The 21,632-nt window shown below is 44.6% G+C and overlaps 1 protein-coding gene and 1 non-coding gene across 5 annotated transcripts in view; one reads left to right on the forward strand and one right to left on the reverse strand.

Moving 5' to 3' along the window:
- Window positions 1-11,879, reverse strand: part of Akt3 (AKT serine/threonine kinase 3) — a 202,705-nt gene extending 190,826 nt beyond the window's left edge. For 2 of the 4 annotated variants that reach the window (XM_070041923.1, XM_070041921.1), the window contains exon 1: window positions 10,387-10,577. The gene's annotated coding sequence lies outside the window, so the exon portion shown is untranslated. Of the gene's footprint in view, window positions 1-10,386; window positions 10,578-11,858 lie in introns of those variants that run through there. The other 2 variants (XM_070041922.1, XM_070041925.1) reach the window with 2 other exon arrangements.
- Window positions 11,880-17,726: 5,847 nt separating this feature from the next.
- On the forward strand, window positions 17,727-17,833 carry LOC138841240 (U6 spliceosomal RNA). Its single transcript, XR_011376354.1, has one exon. It is a non-coding gene; the product is annotated as a U6 spliceosomal RNA (small nuclear RNA).
- Window positions 17,834-21,632: the final 3,799 nt, after the last annotated feature.

Genomic DNA, 21,632 nt, shown 5'->3' on the forward strand with positions numbered 1-21,632 from the left:
GGGAACCCAGGCTATTTGACTCCAGTGCTTGCATTCTCTCTCTTTTTTTTTTTTTTTTTTTTTGCCAAACTGGGTTTGGTTTTATCGCATTGTACTTGCTTAGCTGGTGTTCTACCACTTAGCCCACCAGCCAAACTTTTTGCTTTTTGAACATAATGTCCAGCAAATGTTTCTGCCTGGGATGACCTTGAAGTACAATCCTCAGATCTCAGCCTCACTGGTACCTGGCCAGGGCCTATGTTCTTAATTTCAGAACTATATCCAAAGCCTTAAGTTAAAAGGGAGCTAGAGTAAAACTCTCAGTATTTGTCAAAAATGAGCCAAATATATGACATGAAATTTTTGGGAAAATGATGCGAACAAGGAAAAATATGGTAAGTTTCCATATTTACATTATCTATAATCTTAAAAAAAATAAGAAGTTGTTCAAAAGAAATACAATGCTTCTGATCATGAAAGCCAGAAGTTTATCTTGTGGGTCTTCATGGGATATCTATAGTGTAATAAAGACTTCAAAAGCATCCTTACATAAACAGAAACTGGGTCTAATGACTATTTCTTATTATCTCCCTCAATCTAAAATGGGAAATGGTAAGAAAAAAATTCAGTGAAAGTATTTCCACATTTCCAAAAATGTACAGATATACATACCATGTGGTCCAGTAACCAAGGCATAAATTTTAGATAACCAGAAAAACAGGACTATTCAGTCAACTTGAGTTGATAAACAGTGTATAACATTCAATTCAAGATTAGACTGCCCCCACCCCCAAAGTACTACAGTATACTATACAGGTCTTTCTCCAATGTAAATCATGGATGATTATGTGCCTCATAACTTACATATTAGAACCAATACTATACATCCCCTAAACAGCCTGACAAAAACTCAACAGTGGGCAGTGGGGGCAGAGGCAAACACCTACAGGCAAGGCGAGGCCTATGCAAAATCATCACAGAAGTCTGCTATCATAGCAATACAGTGATAGTGACAGAGCACTCGCCTAGCATATGTAAGGTCCTGAGCTCCATCCTCATAAGAAAAATAAAACAAAAGAATCTGGGCTTATTTCCTCAAAGTACGTTTATCTAACAGGCACTAAGTTAAAGAAATTTGGAGAAATAAGAAAAGGAAAGCTAAAGAAGAGAAATTCTTTGTTAAAGTTTAGGAAAGTTTTACAAGTCAGGTCCTTCTCTTGAAACATCTCAAATAACATATTTGTCTAAAATAAATACATACAACCTAATTTATCCCAGAAAAGTCTAAATACTGCCATAAGAAGTGGTCACATAATTTAAGATGCATTTCCCCCTTTTTTTTTTTTTTTTAGAAAAGTCCTTAAGTAAAGAACAGCAAAACAATGGGTACATAAACTAGACCAACCATCTCCTCATTCCGCATGAAGAGTTTTACGTTATGTCCTGGGGAACACTGTAAAAATGGTGTCCTCAGAAGACCTCTGGCAGCACTTGCAGCAATACACTCTATATCTGCTTCTCACTATAAAACTATATAATGTGAATAGAAGAATTCATAGCTCATTATTCTTGGGTACAAAAGTGGGATAGAGATCGGAACAATAACAAAAATTTAAACTTAGTAAGATGATTTACCCTATATTTATAGTATGGGGAAAAAAAAGTATTTTCAAAACTGATCCCAATTCTTAAATGGACATTATCAGAATCTTCAGCTGGAGGAATCTATGCTTTATAGCTAAAGAAGGAGAGGCCAAGACAAGACAGCTAGAGTGGCTTGCTCAAGACCACAAAGCCCTGAATGGCAGAACCAGACCAGACATCAGGTGTGTTCCTTCCTCCTGCTGCTCACACTGCCGCTTTGGTATTAACAGCACACCAAAATACCCCATCAATCCAGTCAATGCATTTTGTTTTAGAATGGTATGGTACTGTTTTGAAAACAAATTTAAAAAATTATCTGTGCTTATGCATTAAATGCTTAAGATGTATATTAAGTAGGAAAAAATTTACAATCATTATCAGGGCCACCAAACCAAGGTTTTTACCCCCCAATATGAATGCATGTTTACTATATAAAATAAACAGGTTATAAGCTTACATTTTCTTTTTCTCAAACAGATAATCAGATATTTTATGGGAGAAGTCACCAGAATGCCTCCGCAATTATTAAGACTGCTCCGTCCAAGGTCAAGCACAAACCAAGTATTTTAGAAATGGTTTTATCTATTTGTACCTTAAAGTGTTACCAAACAATATCTATAAATAATCACAATTTTCCTCTTTCAAAATTGTTCCTGGGTCTCTGTTACCTAAATTGATGCCTTCTCTGACATCCTAAGTCATGTTATAAATATACTATTACCAACAGCTTTGCAATAAATGCTGTCTTTTGTATATTAAAACATGGAACCCCTAAGTAGTAAATCATGTTGATTTCAATTTTCCAAAGTGGCAATGCTCTTGCACCAGGTCATCTATACTCTTTCACTGTCTTCCATGTTTACTTAAAACACTAGTCTGAAAGATCAGCTGAAACTCTGCAACCTGTTTCCTAGGGCAGTGTGAACTTTTCCTTCTACAGTAACTTATCTAGAGATGTGTTCTAGCCTGTGAGTTATAACCATCAAATTCTAGAGTTTTTTTTAAGACTTTTGTATCAAAAACATTTATTTTCCCTTTTCTTATAAAAGGATGAACACAAATCTGAGTGCTGGTTGCTCAAGCCTGTAATCCTAGCTACTCAGGAGGCTAAGATTTGAGGATCATGGGTCAAAGCCAGATCAGGCAGAAAAGTCCCCAATTATCTCCAATTAACCACACTGTGGCTCAAGTGGTGGAGGGCTAGCCTTGAGCACAAAGAGCCTCAGGGATAGTGCCCAGGCCCTGAGTTCAAGCCCCACAACTAACAACCACCAAAAACAAAAAGCAAAAAAAAAAAACAAAATTCATAGCAGAGTTAACTTCAAGACTGGTGCCACTTAGGAGGTTGAGATCTGAAGATCATGGTGTGAAGCCAGCTGGAGCAGGAAAGTCTGTGAGACTCTCGTTTCCAATTTGCCACCAAAAAGCAGAAGTGGAGATGTGGCTCCAAGTGGCCTTAAGCAAAAAAGCTCAGGGACAGCTCAAAAAAAAAAGGTCAATTTTTAACTTATACAGAGCATTTATATACACTAAGGAAAACTTCATTTAGGTGATTACAAACTTTGTTTGAATTTCACTGTGCAAAACATGTCATGTCTTTTAATTCTATTCAATCATAATATAAATTATTAAAGCACTGCTTTGCTGTTCAATAAATACAGAATGAATGAATCATAAAAGGAGCAAAAAATATAGCTTTTGATAACTAAAAATGAGTAAGCTAATCAAGCAAATAATGTAAGACAACAAAGAAAGGGGTTGTTAAAAACTCAATTAAAACATTATGGAGAGCTGGGAAGGTAGCTCAGAGTGCTTGCCTTGCATACTCGAGGCCCTGGGTTTGGTTCCTCAGCACCACATAAGAAAAAGGAAAAAAGCCAGAAGTGGCCCTGTAGCTCAAGTGGTAGAGTGCTAGCCTTGAGCTGAAGAGCTGAGGGACAGCGCCCAGGCCCAGAGTTCAGGCCCCACGACCGGACCCCCCCCCCAAAAAAAATTATGGAGGTGTTAATGCACAATTAAACCTATATATAAGTATATAATTAAAATTATGGTATTCTTTCCTATCTGTTTAAGCATATTACTTCAGACCACCATGACTTTCAAGAATTAGGACACATTAAAACTGTCTGTTTTTGATGTTTATGACAATACCAGGCCATTGCACTCAAGGCTGGTGTTCCACTTCAAACTCTTTACTGGTTAATTGGAAATAAGAGTCTCTGGGATTTATCTGCCTCAGCTGGCTTCAAACCACGATCCTCAGATCTCTGCTTCTTGAGTAGCTAAGATTACAGGGGTAAGCCACCAGCACTGGACAAAACTGTCCTCTTTCTTGACATTTTTTGACAATTTTTGTTGAGACATTAAGTATCAACTTAAAAAAAATTCATACTACAAAAATTATTCATTATGGGAAGAAAAATGGAAGTCTAGAATATTTTAAAGATATTTGCTTAGAGCAACCAATCATGCAATTTTAAGGAAAAAACTAAACTGATGGATAGAGAGATACAGGTACGCGTATATGTGTATGTGTGCCAATAAATATTTACTGATTATTTACTATGTAACTATAATAAATTACGAGGATATAAAACATTGTTTTTTGTTTGGTATTGTATGCCAGTCCTGGTGCTTCAACTCAGGGCCTGAGATCTGTCCCTAAGCTTTTCTGCTCAAGGCTAGCACTCCACCACTTGAGCCACAGCTCCATTTTTTACTTACTGGTAGTTAACTGGAAATGGGAGTCTCAGAGACTTTCCTGCCTGAACTGGCTTCAAACCATGACCCTCAGGTCTGTGTCCTGAGTAGCTAATAGTATTATAGGTGTGAGCACCAGAGCTGGCAAACAAAGAATTTAAAAAAATATTCCCCAATCCTATAATTTGTTATCCAAGAGCATTTTATTTATATCAATTTATTTGACTGACAGTAATTTATGTAATGGCTAACATAGCCATAGTTGTAAAACTAGAAAATCTGTGACCGCTCAATACCAATGATATTACTTCCCCACAGCTTTCCAGTCAAGCTGATAACAAGCAATAAGAATGACTACCTGCAAATGAGATTTCCTATCAGTTTGGTATGTTTTCTAACAAATAACAAGGCATGAACTCTCAAATATATATATAATTATCACTTTCAAATACTGAAACATTTTCTCTATCAAGTTACTATCCAAAATTCCAGGAAAGCAACATGTTTTAAAGTAGCATATGTAAATACATTGTGTGTGTGTGTGTGTGTGTGTGTGTGTGTGTGTGTGTGTGTGTGTGTGTGTGTGTGTGTGTGTGTGTGTGTGTGTGTGTGTGTGTGTGTGTGTGTGTGTGTGTGTGTGTGTGTAAGCTGAAGTATCACAAACGAAATCATAACAGAAGACTAAAAGTAGGTTAACATAAAGTTAAAAAGTACCCAGCAACTCTTTCAAACAAATAAGAACAAAATTAACAAGTTAATAATTTCCTACATGTTAATTCTATGTTAAAAGCCAAAATATAACTTTCTCTAAACTACCAACAAACTTTGGATGCAAATACTCTGCACTTCAAATAATTCCAAAGTAGTCTGTCCTTTTTAAGAGTTGTTTATCTGTTCAAAAGAAGAAATCATACAGAGAAGTGAGCCACCTAAACTGTCAATTTTTTTTTCATATGTGTGTACATGGATCATGGGGTTGAACTCAGGGCCGGGGTACTGTCCCTGAGCTCTTTCACTCAAGGCTGGCGCTCTACCACTTTTAAGCCATAGCTCCACTTCCGGTTTTCTGCTGGTTAATTTAAAATTGGAGATAAGAGTCTCTCAGACTTTTCTGCTGGGGCTGGCTTTCAACATCAGTCCTTAGACCTTAGCCTCTAGAGTAGCTAGTGGTACAGGCATGAGCCACCAGTGCCATGCCCTAAATTGCCAATTCTTAACAACCAACTTTATCAACTTGAAAATATACCAACAAAAACATACGGCATATTCCTCTCCCCACCATTTAGAGCATGAGAATGCCATTCCAAGCACATGTCCATTACTAAAAAGAAAAACTGGTATATCAGTCTAATTTGAAACACTAGGAAAAATGCTTACAAGATGCCTACCACTTAACCCCCTAAACAAGCTACCGATAAAATGTTAAATTATCCCACTTCTCATGTAAATGTCATCTCTATATGAATTCACCTATAAGGTGGGCAAATTGAAGACTGCAGGTTGGAAGAAGGAAGGGACAGAAGGGGGGGGGGAGAAGGGGAGGAAGAGAGAGAGAGCGCGATATGAGAGATGTCCAGCTTGACAACCTTTATCCCAATTAAGCAGAAGTTAACCAGTAGGTCTAGAATCCTCTAACAGAGACCATCCCAAAGGTGCATTAAAAAGAGTCAGGGGGGAGAGGCTCATGCCTGTAATCCTGCCTACTCAGAAGGCTAAGATCTGAGGGTCATGACCCAAGCCAGCCCGGGCAGGAAAGTCCGTGAGACTCTATCTCCAACAAACTACTGAGAAAAAGCTGGGAAGTGGCACTGTGGCTCAAGTGGTAGAGTGCCAGCCTTGAGCAGAGGGTTAGGGACAGTGCCCAGGCCCTGAGTTCAAGCCCCAGTCCTCTGGGGATGAAGGGGGGGGCACTAAACAGAGCAAAAAACTTGGGTCTCCACTCACAACTCTGCCCCATCCACAGTAATACTACATAAAATCCCTTTAATTTTCTTTGCCACAATTTCCTCAACCATGAAGAAGAGCTGTGTGTGGTGGTGCATGCCTGTAATTCCAGTATTTAGGAGGCTAAAGCAAGAGGATGAAGAATTTGTGATCAGTCTGAGATACCTGACAAATCCCAGGCCAGTCTAGGCTACAGTATGAAATCCAGTCTCTATTAAAAAGGAAAGAAAAGGAAAGGAAAGGAAGAAAGAGGAAAATATAGTATTAGATGCTTTATAGTTCTAGAGCTACTATTTATGATTCTTCAAGTTAAAAATCTGCTGAGTACTCCATATACAGATGGCATAGTAGGTAAATTATTATACATAGCTCCTATCCTCAAGAGTTTTATAGTTAGTAAGATAAAACATTAAAAGATTCACCTCAGACAAAATCTCAGCTAACTCCATTACTAGAAAAATATTTCTTTCCTTCTCCTCCTCCCCCAGTCACCTGATTATAGTAAGATCCTATTTTACTTAATACAGAGAAAAAAAATCTCATTTGAACATTTCCCTGAGTTGTCTAGTAAATCTTTTGACTTTCCACTCTAAACAGCAGTAAAATATGTCCATTTAGAAATGTGAAAAAACCTGTATTTGGTGATAAATACTGAAATATATTAAATATACTTAAATAATGATTAATTATAGCTCAAGTAGCAACTAGAGGAAGTTTACATCCAACATACAGAGTAAGATGTTACAATAAAGTATGCAAGCAGTTGATATATGAAACTAATTAAATGAAAAAGGTTAACAGGTTAACACCTTTTTTAAAAACTACATTAACTTGACTGGAACTCATTGCATTACTCTAACCAAATATAGCATTGTCACAGTGAACTCTAAGAATAAGCACAAATAAGTGAGAGAAAACACTACAGACAAAAAAAAAAAAAAAAAATGTGCTTCAGAATATGGAGAGTTGACATGTATTTCTGTGCCCTGAGAAGTGTTTCTCTCATGACAATCACATTCCGAAGTGTAACAAGGCTGTTATAAAGATTAAATTAACTAATACATGGAAAGCACACCTAACAGTGCTCACCAGGCTGTGGTTAGGTCAAATGGAAACTGAACCCAATGCTTTCCTATCTTATTTGTTAAAGTCAAAACATACAGGTTGCCTTTGTAGAAGGTGCAGGCTGCAGGACACCAGCATTGAGAATCCTGATGCACATGCAGAAATTTGGACGGAGGAGCAATTTTAAATGGCTTGAATATTTTAAAACAAATCTGCCACAAGTATTATATCCCTTATTAATTAGTATTAACTTAAACATGCAAGTCGGATTACAAGAATTATTTGGTCAAACCAAAATGAGTAGTTTTCCTATTCCTATACTTTGTTGTTCAAAAGTAAACTAGTATTAAATCATTATTTTAGTGCTATAAAATCCTAGCAAATCATGGTAAAGAGTCAGTTAACACACTAATAGGAATGGCCTTACCATCCCCCCCTCAAATTCTTGAACTAGAAGTTCACACACAAAAAAAGTATAAGCAGTTGTTTTATATAAAACCATGCAAAGTTTTAAGTAAAAGTTAAACTTCCATTAAAAAAGATTATTCTTAAAGAAGCCCAAGTACTTGGAAATATCTATATTCTTAATCCTAAGTTATGTTTTAAAAATCTTCAATTCCTATGGTGTCCAGGATATACGAAGCACATTTGTATCCTGTTTAACTAACCCATTTATTTAGGTTTGCAGTGATTTTAAGCCACAAATTCTCTTTCTAAATGAACTGCAAAAAATTCTTACTCAAGCTAGCATCACTACTCATGTTAATATTTGCTCAATAAACTTTAAAGAATTTAGTTTAGTTATACAGTTATGTAAACAAGACTAGCATAGTGGCACACACTTGTCACCCCAGCACGTTGGAGGCTGAAAGTGAAGGATTCCAAGTTTGAGGGCAGCCTGGGCTACATAGAGATCTTGTCTCAAAAAGACCAAAAATAAAATTACATAAACGAGTTGAAAGCAGAACGTGCTCTGACGATCACAACTTAATATTCATTCACTGTCAAGATTAAACTAAGACTAAAGTTGCAAAACAATTCACTAAGCACTATTTTTTTTAAAACGAAGTGAAGGGAGCAGAATGAACACAAATAATTATTACATCAACTTTTTTGCAAAATTACTTTAAAATACTGTTGGAAAGCATACTGTAAGTGCAAAATGCAAAAACATATAACTGAAAACTAAAATCCTATATTCATCTAGAAAGTCCAAAATTGTTTCATTCATAATATGTTCTTCACTTTAAGAGTAGAAGCTAAAACCAAAGATGAGGTCAACCTCATTAACAAATAGCAAGCCTCTTAACAGGATCAAAAAGTGGGAAAAAATCATGTTGCTACATACACGTATTTATGTATAATACACGTACACACATGTGTCTTATATAGTGTCCATTTAATCAGATACTCGAAGAAACTGGGAATCTAAAAAAAAATAGATGCTTAATAAAGTTGTTTTAGACAACCATCTCCTGGAATATCGATTCATTTACAAATATTTCACCAGGTGTTTCATGTGAGTGAATTCTCTTCCAATTGAAGATCACTAGTTGAACAACATCGACAATGATTCTAAGTTGTACCTGGTCACTTCCTGGATCCCTACTTTGTGCAGGACTGAACTTACTGTCCTACAGGAAGTGTCACCACCAGACTGTTCTTACTTGGATTTGCAGTGATTCTAAATCACCCACTCTCCCCAGGAGAGCAACCTCAACGAGGCTCAAGTGCTGAGCACTGATGTTCGAGTCCTAAACCATCTTTTTATTTCCTAAACTCTCCCCCGAGTTGGCTGCTCCGATTTTCTCCCCTAGGTGACCAGAAAGCCTAACACAAGGCACGGTGTCTGCCGAAGGTCCCGGCACTGACAGCTACAGGGGACGGAGTGACCCGGGCCTCCGCACCCGCGCGGCTCTCCACGCGCGGCCCGGCGGCCAGAGACCGCCCGCGGAGGGGCGGCTCCCAGTCACCCGCCCGACCCTCGGAAGACCACCGCGGGACGTGTTCGTAGGAGCTGGCCGCTCCCGGGGCGGGAATTCGAGTCGGGGGCTTTGATCGGCGGCGGCCCCCGGCTCTCGCCCCGACCCTCGCACGAGGGCACCGGGGCTGCTTCCCGGCCGCGCCGCGGGATGGAGCCTGCGGCCGGCGGGGGAGGCGGTCCTCCGCTTCCACGAGAGGAACCGCACCCGCCTGCGCCCAGGGCCCCCGCACCGAGGCGACCCTCCCGCCGGGCGGGGCGTCGGCGGCCGGCACGCGGGCCCGGCGGCCCCCGCCCCGCGGCCGTGCGGACCTCGGCGCGGGTGGGGGGAGGGGGAGGGGCGGAGGAGGGCCGGGAAGGAGCGGGTTTGTTTACGCCGCGCCGGCAGCGGCGGATCCGCCGAGCCCAGCATCTTCCGCACGGTTCTATTCTTAGCTCACCGCTCCCGGCGGCTCGAGCCCCGCTACCCGGAGCACCGCAGACGGGCGCGTCGCCCACCGGGGGTCCGGCGCACCCCAGCCTGCAGCGCCCAACCTCGTCGCGCGCCGGCGGCGGCGGCGGGGCGGGGCGCGGTGCGAGGGGACCGAGACCCCGGGGTCCGCCCGAGCATCCGCGCCTTCGCCCCGCCGCGCGCAGGCGGCCCCGCGCCGGGCGCCGCAGCCCCCGCCCCCACCCCGACAGCGGCCCCGGCGCCGCGTTACGTAACCCGGCCCGGCCCGGCCCGGCCCGGCGGGCGCCCCCTCCCCACCGCGCGGCCCGCCGGACGGGGCGGGGCGGGGAGCGGCGCGGGCCGCGCGGGTACCGGAGGCGCCGGCCCGGCCGCCCAGACGCTCCGCACCGCTAGGCCCGGCGCGGCCCCCGCCCCGGCCCCTCGGAAGGCGAGGGGTGTGGGTGTCGGTGTCGCCCGCGCCGGGCGCCCCCGGATCCCCGCCCCCACCCCGCCGGCCCCCGCCCCGGCGCGGTGACAGCCCGAGGCCCCCCCCCGCCGCACCCCGCCGGCGCCCGGGCCGGGGGAACGGGGCCGGGCCGGGCCGGAGCCGGGGCGCGGCGGGCGGGCGGGCGGGGGCGGTTACCTGCAAAGGCGGCGGCGGCGGCCCCGCAGCTGCTCGCGCGGTGGCGGAGGATGGAGCCGGGGGGCGGGGGGAGGAGGGGGCGACTCGGGGGTCCCCCTCCCTCCTCTCCCCTCTGTCCTCCCCCCACCCCGCAGAGCCTCGGCCCCTGGAGCCCGGAGCGGCCGGCGGGAGGGAGGCGCAGGGCTGCCGGGAGGAGGGAGGGAGCCGGGCGGGCGGCGGCGGCGGCGGCGCTGGAGCGGGCGGCGGCGGCGGCGGGAGGCGGGCGGCGGCGCGGGGAGGAGGGGGCGGAGACTACGTGGGAATCGGATGCCGGCCACACATTCAGTTCATCCCCCGACCACCGCGCTCCGGCGGGGGCCGGGCCGGGCCGGGCGGGGCGGGGGTCCGCGGCCTCCCCCGCCGGCCGCCGCCCCGCGCCGCGCCTGAGGAGCACCGCCGCCTCGCCGCCCCCTCCGCCCTCCTCCCGGGCCGCCGAGCGCTGCCGCCGCCGCCGCCGCGGGGCTTGTTGTTGACTTTGAGGAAAACTCCTGACGTCAGGGCGGGCGCTCGACGCCCGGCGGGAGCGGCTTCCCCGCGTCCCCGGCCGGCCCGGCCCGGCCCTCGACCGCAGGCTTCCCCGCGCCCCCGGGCCCTCCGCGCCCCCTCTGCTCTCGCGAGAACGGCTCCGGGCGGGAAGTCCCGGGCTTTCCCCGCGCCGCGTGGCCCGCGGCGAACCCCGAGGCCGCAGCCCCCGCGCGCGCCCCCGCGCGCGCGACCCACAAATGAGAGCCCCGGCGGGCGGGGCCGGCCTCGCGCCGCACCCCGGGCCCCGCGCCTCGCTCAGCAGAGCCGGCGCCGCGGGGCCCGGGTCAGCCGTGCTGCGGGCGTTGCAGGCAGCGCCGCGCCGCGTCTTTTGAGGCTCCTGGCCCCGGGAGCCTGAGCAGCGGGGACGCGGCTCGGAACATGGCCGCGTGCCACCAGGCCTCCCCTGGGAAGCCATCGAGGCCACCCGCAGACCGGGTCTCGTCGCTCCCCACGCGGGCCCGCCACGTGGCCCGGCCCGGCCCCGCCCCATCTCCCCGGGCACGCGGCTCGCTCCTGCCCTGGACGCGTCTGCAGACCGGCTTCCCCCGCGGGAGACCTTCCCTTCCCGCCGCTCCTCCCAGCGGGTCCGCGTGGAGGGAGCCGCGGCTGCACGGCCAGGGCTCTACCTGGCCGCCTTTTCCCTACTTGAATGGCGATCACCACTAGGTGAAGAGTTGTGCCTCCGGCGCTGGCAGCCCTCGACCTTCCCCTGGGTGCCAAGCCAGGGCTCACGGGCTGGGCCGACAGTGAGGCTCCAGCCTCCCACCACAGGCCGCCTTGGCCAGCCTAGGCGCTGGGCCCGAGGCTCTGCGTGCCCGCGGCCTGCGCGCGTGGGCTCCGCCTCGGCTAGTATCAGGGCTCTGGCTCCTGGGGCTGCCGGTCCCCGGGGCCCTTCCTGCGGCCCTCACCTTCGGCCTTCCCGGACAGCCCCTCCCCCCGGGCCATCTCATCTCTACGGCTTCCAGAGCCCGCACTGCCTCGGCTGTGGGCCCACCGCACCATGGCGAAGGTCACCCAAGGAGCCCTTGACCGACCCAGTGTGGCGGCCAAGGAGAACGCCTGCCTGTTGCCTCATAAATGGCCTATTGCTGTGGATGCAAATGAAGGGTTTTATTTGCACCTATCACAACACAGCTTCCAAATCCACCAATCGTGGACGGCTGTCGGGGCTAATCCCGAGTCCTTGCCGACTTCTTCAGGAGGGTCTCCCCCAGCCATCTTGAGCGAGAAAAGCTGTGGAGACATGGGCATTTCCCCCCAGGCAGAGGGCACGGGTGGTGCTGACCTGCATCCCCAGCCACCCAGAGGCAGCCTGGGACACCTGGAAGAAGAAGAAACACATGGGGGATACGGATCAGCAGGACACCGCTTCAAAGGCCCTGCGTTCAGTCCCCAGCGCTTCAAAGTAGTTTACTTGGCTTGTCTTAGCTTTCAGTGTTGCCCTCCAAGGCCAGCGTTCAGTTGTCTAGGAGGCCAGGGTGGCTGGGGCATGGCCTCCCGAAGCAGGCGCCTGGGGCGTCAGCTGCAGTGTCCTGGGCATCTGGAGGGCATCTGCCCTCTCAAGGCATCTGTGAGGTGTCAAAGCAGCCATGCTGCCATAAGGACAGTCCCACTGGTGCCCAAGAGAAGGGCTGCTGGATGAACAGCTCCAAGCCCAAGGCCCTGGGCACAAGGGAAGTTTGGCAGCTGTCAATCAAATGGCCTCCCCACCTTAGGTCACTTGGAGGGAAAGTAAACATTAAAGCATGCTTACTAAAAGAAAGCCCTGCAGTAACATCCCTACACTGTTTAAGAGGTCTGAACCCCATAACCAGTCTCAGCATATCCCTACTGGAACTCTACTGGGACTCTAGGCAAGAGTAGAAAACCTAGTAAGAAAGAAAAGGGTTTCTCCTCTAAAAATTAGATTTTGCCATTTACAAGTCAAACTTGTTTTGCCTCTCTATTCTAGAACAAAATTCACCATTTTAAGACACACCCCTCAATGACAGAGCACTTGTGTGTGTGTGTGTGTGTTTGAACAAGGCCAATTGTCAACTTCACAAAAATAATAACAATTCCTCTGTGAGCATATCTTCAGTCCTCCATTACTGCCTGTCCTTTTCCACATATTTCACAAGGGCCAAGTGCTGACTAATAAACATATACTAAGTCCTAATTCTGTTCAGTTTGCATTTGAAGTACACACAATTTATTCCCATGATTATCAGATCTCTAGCTATAGCTGTTGGCAAAATAGTTGGGTTGCAGGTTTCTTGCTGTAAAACACAAAATAATGGATAAGAATTTTATTCCATAATACCTCAGCCCACCTTTTATATTTTTAAGAAAATGAATTATGACAACTAGTGCCCAAACAAGTGTCAATCTCTTAAATATTTAACACTAAGAGTTGTGGTGTTATGAATTATCAATGAGATCTAATCACTGACAGATTTGGTGTATGATGAAGGCCTACATTCCTGAGACATAAATAGTGTTGTCTTTCCGTATCCTCAAGGAGTGACCCTTTTTGGGCATTGCTTGTTTTGTCAGAGTCTCACTTAGTAACCCAGCTGGGATTACAAGTATACACCACTGCAGTAGGTTTTGGAGGGTGTGTTGCTGTTGCCTAATTCTGGGGAATAAACCCAGGTCCACTAGCTAAACAAGTGCTCTTTCCCTGAGCTACATTCTCAGGCACTGACCTCTTTATAATGGCCTAATCCCATATATAAGAGCTCCAGCTGTATCACCTTTGAGATGTGCATTTCAACACATAAACCTGGGGGCACCATAAACATTCAGAACATCGGGTACAAATAAATAAAATGCTTCTCCTGACTTAATTGTCAGGAAATCTTGTCCAAGGAGAGTGTGGCACAAAAAAAACACAGAGTAAGCATTTTAAAAATTGATGAATGGTATATGGTATATAACATATGAGCACCGTTATATATTACAGACTGTGATAGACAATTTGCTCCAGGAAAGTTAGAATGAACTTGTGACTTTAAATGAGCATCATTATTCCACAATACTGTGAATTTCTGGAAATTAAGTAATCACTTAATCACGATCAAAAAAAAAAAAAAAAAGAACCTTGGGGAAGGGAGGGAGGGAGGGGATGGTAGGGGGAAAACAATGGAGGGGGTAACAATGTTCAAGAGGAAGTGGAAGTGTACTCATTACCTCACTCATGTAACTGTAACCCTCTGTATAGTATCTCTACAATAAAAAAAATTAAAAAAAAAAAATTGATGAATGGCTGTGCACCTGTGGCTCACGCCTGTAATCTTAGCTACTCAGGAGGCTGAGATCTGATCATGGGTCAAACCCAGCCCCCGGCATCTGTGAGACTCTTATCTCCAATAAACCACCAGAAAACCAGAAGTGGCTCTGTGGCTCAAGTAGTAGAGCACTAGCTTTGAGCTGAAGAGCTGAGGGACAGTGCCCAGGCCCAGAGTTCAAGCCCCACAACCGACAAAAAAAAAGAAAAAAATTGATGAACAAATAAGAGGACAAATAAATCTATGCACTATGTGCAATCTGCATAGTAATTTTCATTTCAGATATAATATGGTTTGTTGGAAAGAACATAAATGCTTTGGAGACTCAAAATTTGAGTTCACACTATGTGTCATCTCAGTCAAGTTAATTTATCCAAGTCTTAATTTCCTTATTTGAAAGATGGCAATTACAACTGCTTGAACAATTTATGTGAATTGAATTTTATGAAATACTAGTACCCAAAACAGACTAAGCAGCTAACAAGCCAAAAATTCTTTACTGTAAATGTTAACATATTCATATTTATGTCATAATAGGCATGGTAACAAACAAAAATCTACATCACCACAGAACAAGGAAATGCATTTCTCATTCTTGTGAAGTCCTGAATAACAGATACGTTTCCACAGAGAATTTATTGATGGGTCCAACTTCCTATTAGCGCTCTAACATGTCTTAACACATAACCACAACCTCAAGGGGAAAATGTGGAGGAAGGCTCAAAGAGCCAAGCACTGGTGGTTCACACCTGTAATCCTAACTACTCAGGAAGCAGAGATCTGAGGATCATGGTTGGAAGCCAGATTGGACAGAAAAGTCTGAGAGACTCTTATCTCCAATTAACCATCAACAATAAAAGAAGTGGTGATGTGACTCAAGTGGTAGAGCCAACCTTGAGTGACAAAGCCAAGTGTGAGCACAAGGTCTTGAGTTCAGACCCCAGTACTCCTCCCAAAGGTAAGAAATCTCCCAAGCCATCAAGGCAAGCCATGAAGTGGAGTCTGGGCTCAGGGAGAAGAAGAAAATGATTGAATCACTAGTCAATCTCTGAAATAACTATCTTAAATCTACAGCTGTAATTAGTGACTATCCTGGGTGACTAAAAGAAATTTCCAAAAGCATAACTTAGGTAGAGGTACAAGTAAAATGCCATTAGCTGGGTGCCAATAGCTCACGCCTGTAATCCTAGCTACTCAGGAGGCTGAGAACTGAGGACTGGTTCAATGCCAGCCCAGGTAGGAAAGTGTGTGAGACTCTTACCTCCAATTAACTACCAGAAAAGACTGGAAATGGAGCTCTGGCATAAGTGGTAGAGTACTAGCTGCATCAAGAAAGCTCGGACAGCACCTAGATGCTGAGTCCAAGTCCTAGGACTGGAACACACACACACACACACACACACACACACACACACACACACACACGCATGCACGCGCACACACACACACGCACACACACACACACACACACACACACACGGATTTTGTCTCCCCAACATTCATACTAATCCAACAGTGACAGGAAATGGAGCTTTGGGAGGCCACAAGGTCATGCGGGTGGGACCCAATGACTAGGATTAGTGCTCTTATAAGAACGGACACCATAGGAGCTTGCAGCCTTTCTCTTTCTCTCCCATGAGAGATGATGTATGGCAAGAAGACTGCTATTTGCCAATGAAGAAGCCAGCCCTCAGCAGACACTGGGTGATCCAGGGACTTGATCTTGTTCTTTCCAGTCTCCAGTACTGTGAGAAACAAATTTCTATTGGTTAAGTCACCCAGTCTGAGAGGCTTTTGTTATAGGAACACCAACTAAGACACAATAGAAGTCTATTGCAATAATTACTAGTGATAGTTGTCTTTTTCTCTTCTTTACAGATTTCTTTCTTAAAGCACAGGCCAAATACCTGTGTGGGAACATCTGAGCAATCCTGAGAACCAGATATGTTTACTGATCTGCTGATATGTGAAACTGAGATGCCTACACTCTGTGAAAACCCCTCTCGATTGTCAGATTCTTTTGTTGTGCTATATTACTAGACTATGAATGAAATTTTTCATTCATTTCTTCCTTCTCCCCACCCTGAGCTAAATCTGTTAGCAGCTTAAGCAATCCCTAAGCAATACATTTTATATTTCATGACACTTGGGTCACAGAGAATTACTGACCATAATTAAATAACTGCTTGTGAAGCTTCCAAGTAGAAATCATGTTCCAATTCCAAAGCAGCAAGCATACATAATTATTATTATTCCTGGATGTACAGTAGAATCATGGTATGCAATAAAACTAATGCATACATATTTTGATCCCAGAGCTTCTTTTTACTATATAATTTTATCTTTCTAAGTTGGTGTGCATTTCTAGTTGTTTCAAAGTCTGCTCTGTGGGGATTGAAATTTTCAACACAACTTACAGTAAAAATAAAACTAAATTTCCACCCTCTACTTGGGTAATCACCTTGTCTTTCTTCAGTTATCTAAGGTAAATAACGTCCTATTCTAGAAAGTTCTTCTACCCATTTAAAAACACAAAGTTTTGCTAATAAAAAGTGAATGGAAAGAAAATGTATGATATGAAGTTAGAAAGTCTCAAATCCACATCTGACTTTTTTTTACTCTTTTTACTTATCTATTATAAGTTCATCCAATTGCTGGTTATGTGCTTTGCATTAAATGATATGGTTGGCTTTTTTAGTAGAAGGTGTGAAAAGCAGGATGTGTCCTTCTCTCAGTTGCTCTATGTTGCAGTGAACAGAAGCTTTCACATTGGCCTGGTCCTGAATTACTACGTCATCCTTATCATCATCCTGGTCATTATCATCTTCTTCATCTTCATCAGGCAGTATTAGGGTTTGATAGGGTTGGCAGTGCCCAGGGTCTTGCTGTTACCTAGCAATCGCTCTACCATGTGAGCCCTGCCTCTAATCTCTGAGTGATCCTGCCTCATAAAGCAACAGCTTCCCAAGAACTGTATTTTGAGTGCCAGTTCTAAGGCAGGATGAGTTGGTAACTCATTTGGGCAAGTGAAGTATCAGAAGACGTTGGACACACAGGACTTACTAAAAGAAAAAAAAGTAAATTGGGTTACATGGCACCATCCTGTGGTATAAACCGAAAAGTTATTCATAAAAAAATTAGCACTTGTAGCTGGGCACTGGTGGCTCACGCCTGTAATCCTAGCTACACAGGAGGCTGAGATCTGAGGATCTCGGTTCAAAGCCAGCCCAGGCAGGAAAGTCCGTGAGCCTCTCATCTCCAATAAACCACTAGTAAACCGGAAGTGGTGCTGTGGCTCAAGAAGTAGATCACTCTCCTTGAGCTGAAGAGCACAGGAACAGTGCCCAAGCCCAGAGTTCAAGCCCCACAGCTGGCAAAAAAAAAAAAAAAAATACCACTTGTGAATAACCAAATTAAGTGATAGGGATCTGCATGCATGGATATAGCATATCAGAAAAACTAGACCTATAGATTTTAAAACACACTGAACCACGCAGAATGCAAACCACGCTCATTTGGACAGCACATACGTGCAACTTGGAATGATACAGAGAAGATTAGTCTGGCCTCTGCACAAAGATGACACACAACTTCGTGAAGAAGTCCATGTTTTCACACTGATCAAGATGCATTACATTCATTCACTGCTTTGTTAAACAGCACCGTCTTTGTACAAGTACCTAAAAGATAATCAATTTATTTTCAAAATTGTGCAAACCCTTCACCAAAAACAATAGCAGAGGCAGCTAAGACTATACAAAGGAGCCCATACCTCCATACTTATCATCCTCTTAGCAAACCACCCTGAATATGCATCACCAGATTACCAGTCAACTAAGCTCTGCCTCCTTCTTGGCAACACCCACTTAAAAACTGCAAACCATCCTGATCCTCCTGCCTAGATAGTTCTGTGACTTGCTAACTATGCTACCAGTCCTTTTTTTGGGGGGGAGGGGGGGTCCAGTCATGGGGCCTGAACTCTGGGCCTGGGTGCCGTCCCTCAGCTCTTCAGCTCAAGGCTAGCACTCTACCACTTGAGCCACAGCACCACTTCCAGCTTTTTGCTTTTTGCTTATGTGGTGCTGAGGAATCGAACCCAGGGCCTCATGCATGCAAAGCAAGCGCTCTACCACTGAGCCACCTTCCCAGCCCCATTCTACCAGTTCTTCAGGCCTTATCTGACCATCTGAAATGACTGCCTGTGTATCAGCTCTTTATATCACTTTAAATCCTGTGGTCACTTTCAACCTTTTCTCAACCTTTCTATTATCTATATTACATATATGTTCTTCATGTGACAGATACTGGTTGTCATGATTAGAATGGAATAAAGAACTTGGAATAGCCCTGGTCACAGTTATCAAACAAAAGCAAGAGTACTCAGCCAAGTAAAAGCCAATGAAGCTGCCATAGCTTGAGAGTTTATTCATATTCAGTAAATTCTGACTTTGTGGAAAGATACAAATGTGTTGGTCCATGGTTCTGGCATAGCTTGCTCATGATGAGAGGAAATCTAGTCTCAATTTTTCTGTTAACCTTTAGTTACTAAGAACAATCACGACTTTAGGATGTAAACACAATCTCAATTGGGCAATGAGATTTTATTCACACTTCTGAATATGACTTAGAATTTGAGTTTTCTTTAGGCTAAAAGCATTAAAAACGAAGGTATGTGGCTTCAGCGTTTCCATTTCCCCATTTTGAGTTCCTCTTCGATAGCAAAAGCAGTCTATGAAAGACAAAAAGTTCTTACCCAGCTGGTACCATTATTACATTCTTACCCATTCTTACCATTATCAGCCAGCTTTGCACTTGGCATGCATAGTTACACAATTTTTAGAGCCTAGAGTAAAATGAAAATGCTAGGTGCTTTGCTGGACAGAAATTAAGTAATTTCAAGATGAGTGGAGGGAACAGACATCCTTGTCTCATTCCTGATTTTAGAGGAAATGGTTTTAACTTTTCACCATTAAGTATAAATGCTGGGTGTAGATTTGTCATATACACTCTTTATTATATTGAGGAATGTTCCATTGATTCCTAGCTTCTCCAGAGCTTTCATCATAAAGAGGTGTTGGATCTTGTCAAATGCTTTTTCTGCATCTATGGAAATGATCATGTGGTTCTTGTTCTTGCACCTGTTGATGTGTGGAATTACATTAATTGACTTACATGTATTGAACCAGCTTTGTGTCCCTGGAATAAATTCTGTTTGATTATAGTGTATGACTTTTTTGGCTAGCTGTTGACTTTGGTTGGTCAGATTTTATTGAGAAGTTTTGCATCAATGTTCACCAAAGAGATAGGTCTATACTTCTTTCTCTGAGTCCCTATCTGGTTTGGGGATGAATGTTATGGTGGCTTCATGGAATGAGTTTGGTAATGATCTTTCCCTTTCAATCTCATTGAAGAGTACTGGAGTGAGTTCTCCTTTGAAGGCCTTATAGAATTCAGCTGTGAATCCATCTGGTTCTGGGATTTTCTTGGATGGAAAGTCTTTTATTAACATTTCTATTTCAGTACTTGCTATTGGTCTATTTAGTTGGTTTAAATCTTCTTGGTCCAGTTTGAGTATTTGTTCAAGCACTCTGGAAAGCAGCAAGGAAGTTCCCCAAAAGTCTAAACATAGAGCTTCCCTATGAGCCAGCAATCCCACTCCTGTGCATTTATCCAAATAACAACAAACCATGCCACACTAAAGCCACCAGCACAACCTGTTCATTGCAGCATTGTTTAACCATAGCTAAGATATGGAAGTAACCCAAATGCCCTTCAGTGGATGAATGGATTAAGAAAATGTGATAGGGCTGGGAAGGTGGCTCAGTGGTAGAGCGCTTGCCTTGCATGATCAAGGCCCTGGGTTCAATTCCTCAGCACCACATAAGCAAAAAGAAAAAAGCCGGAAGTGGCGCTGTGGCTCAAGTGGTAGAGCGCTAGCCTTGAGGGACAGCGCCCAGGCCCAGAGTTCAGGCCCCACGACTGGACCCCCCAAAAAAAAAAAAAGGAAAAGAAAATGTGGTGTATACACAATGAAATTCTATGCTCCCATCAGAAAGACTAGCATTGCCCCATTCATAAAGAAGCGTCAAGACTTGGAAAAAAAGTATACTAAGCAAAGCAAGCAAGACCTAAAGAAATACAGGCTGCATGGTTTCCCTCATTTGTAATAATTAGAATGTGTCTATAAATCTACAAGTAAACCCAATAGATAATAAAAAAAAACAAATAATTACACTTGCACATGATGGATTAAACAGCACTCTAAACATTCACACAGTGAGATCAAAGGAGGATATTCTTAGGAGAGGATCACAAGGGCTCAGTAGCTACATGACTATGATTTATAAAATGATGCTTATCAAAATGAACTCCAAGAAATGGAAACAGAATGTGTTTTTTTTTTTACTATACTGTTTGTGCTTTTTTCTTTCTTTCTTTCTTCCTTCCTTCCTTCCTTCCTTTCTCTTTCTTTCTTTCTTTCTTTCTTTCTTTCTTTCTTCTTTTCCTTCCTCTTGCTAATTCACTGTTTTTTATTTTTGTACCCTTTGTCTTTTATGTAAGTTTATCTAATTTGGGAAGAGGAAGAGGAAGCACAGCAATGATGGAACAATTCAGCAGTGATACTCACTAGACACTGTATTGGAAATGAACTACACAACTTTGGGGGCAGGGAAGTTGGGAGGGGGAAAACTGGGAGAGAATGGGGGGGTGATGCTGTTCAAAAGGAAATGTACTCATACCTGAATTAAGTAACTGTAACCCTTCTGAGGTATATCACCTTCACAATAAGAATTTAAGAATTAAAAAAATTCAAGATAGTGTTAACCATGTACCAGCTAAGTACCTTGTACGTGCACAACATGGCTGGCATGTGCTTAAGGCTGTCTAAGGGTTTCTTTAAAATGTTGCTCCTGCCTCCTCTCCTTGCAATCTTCATGACATGGGTGCTATGCTTCTTCTGGCTGGATACTCCTGATGGCTTCAGCTTCAGTTTCCTTAGCCAATGGCAGCCCTCCCACCCCCCTGCCACAGGCTCTTACACAAGATTCAAGATGGCTCCAGGCCAGTTCTCTCTTCGCCCTGAAACTTGATCTAGGCCACAGGAAACATGAAAACAACCTTTGTCCCACAAGCCATTCTCTCCTTCTCTTGTCACTACTTCATGGAAGTATCTGAGCAGCTTATCTCCCCACTGCCTGATGGGGAGTCAGATCCCAGTCTACAGAATGGCCCCACTGCAGGAAGCTCCCACAGCATGTTGTGGAAGCCACGGGAAGGGCCTTGGTACGGGCTGACGCAGTTCTTCCACCTGGAAGAACTCTTCTATCTAGAATCTTCTCCACTGTTGAATATTCTTAAAGCAGATGACCACATTTGGGTCAAAATCTAGGGCTGTGAACTATTTTCTTCATG

Source organism: Dipodomys merriami, unplaced genomic scaffold (assembly GCF_024711535.1).
Source record: "Dipodomys merriami isolate MVZ:Mamm:240054 unplaced genomic scaffold, mDipMer1.0.p SCAF_31, whole genome shotgun sequence".
NCBI lineage: Eukaryota > Metazoa > Chordata > Mammalia > Rodentia > Heteromyidae > Dipodomys > Dipodomys merriami.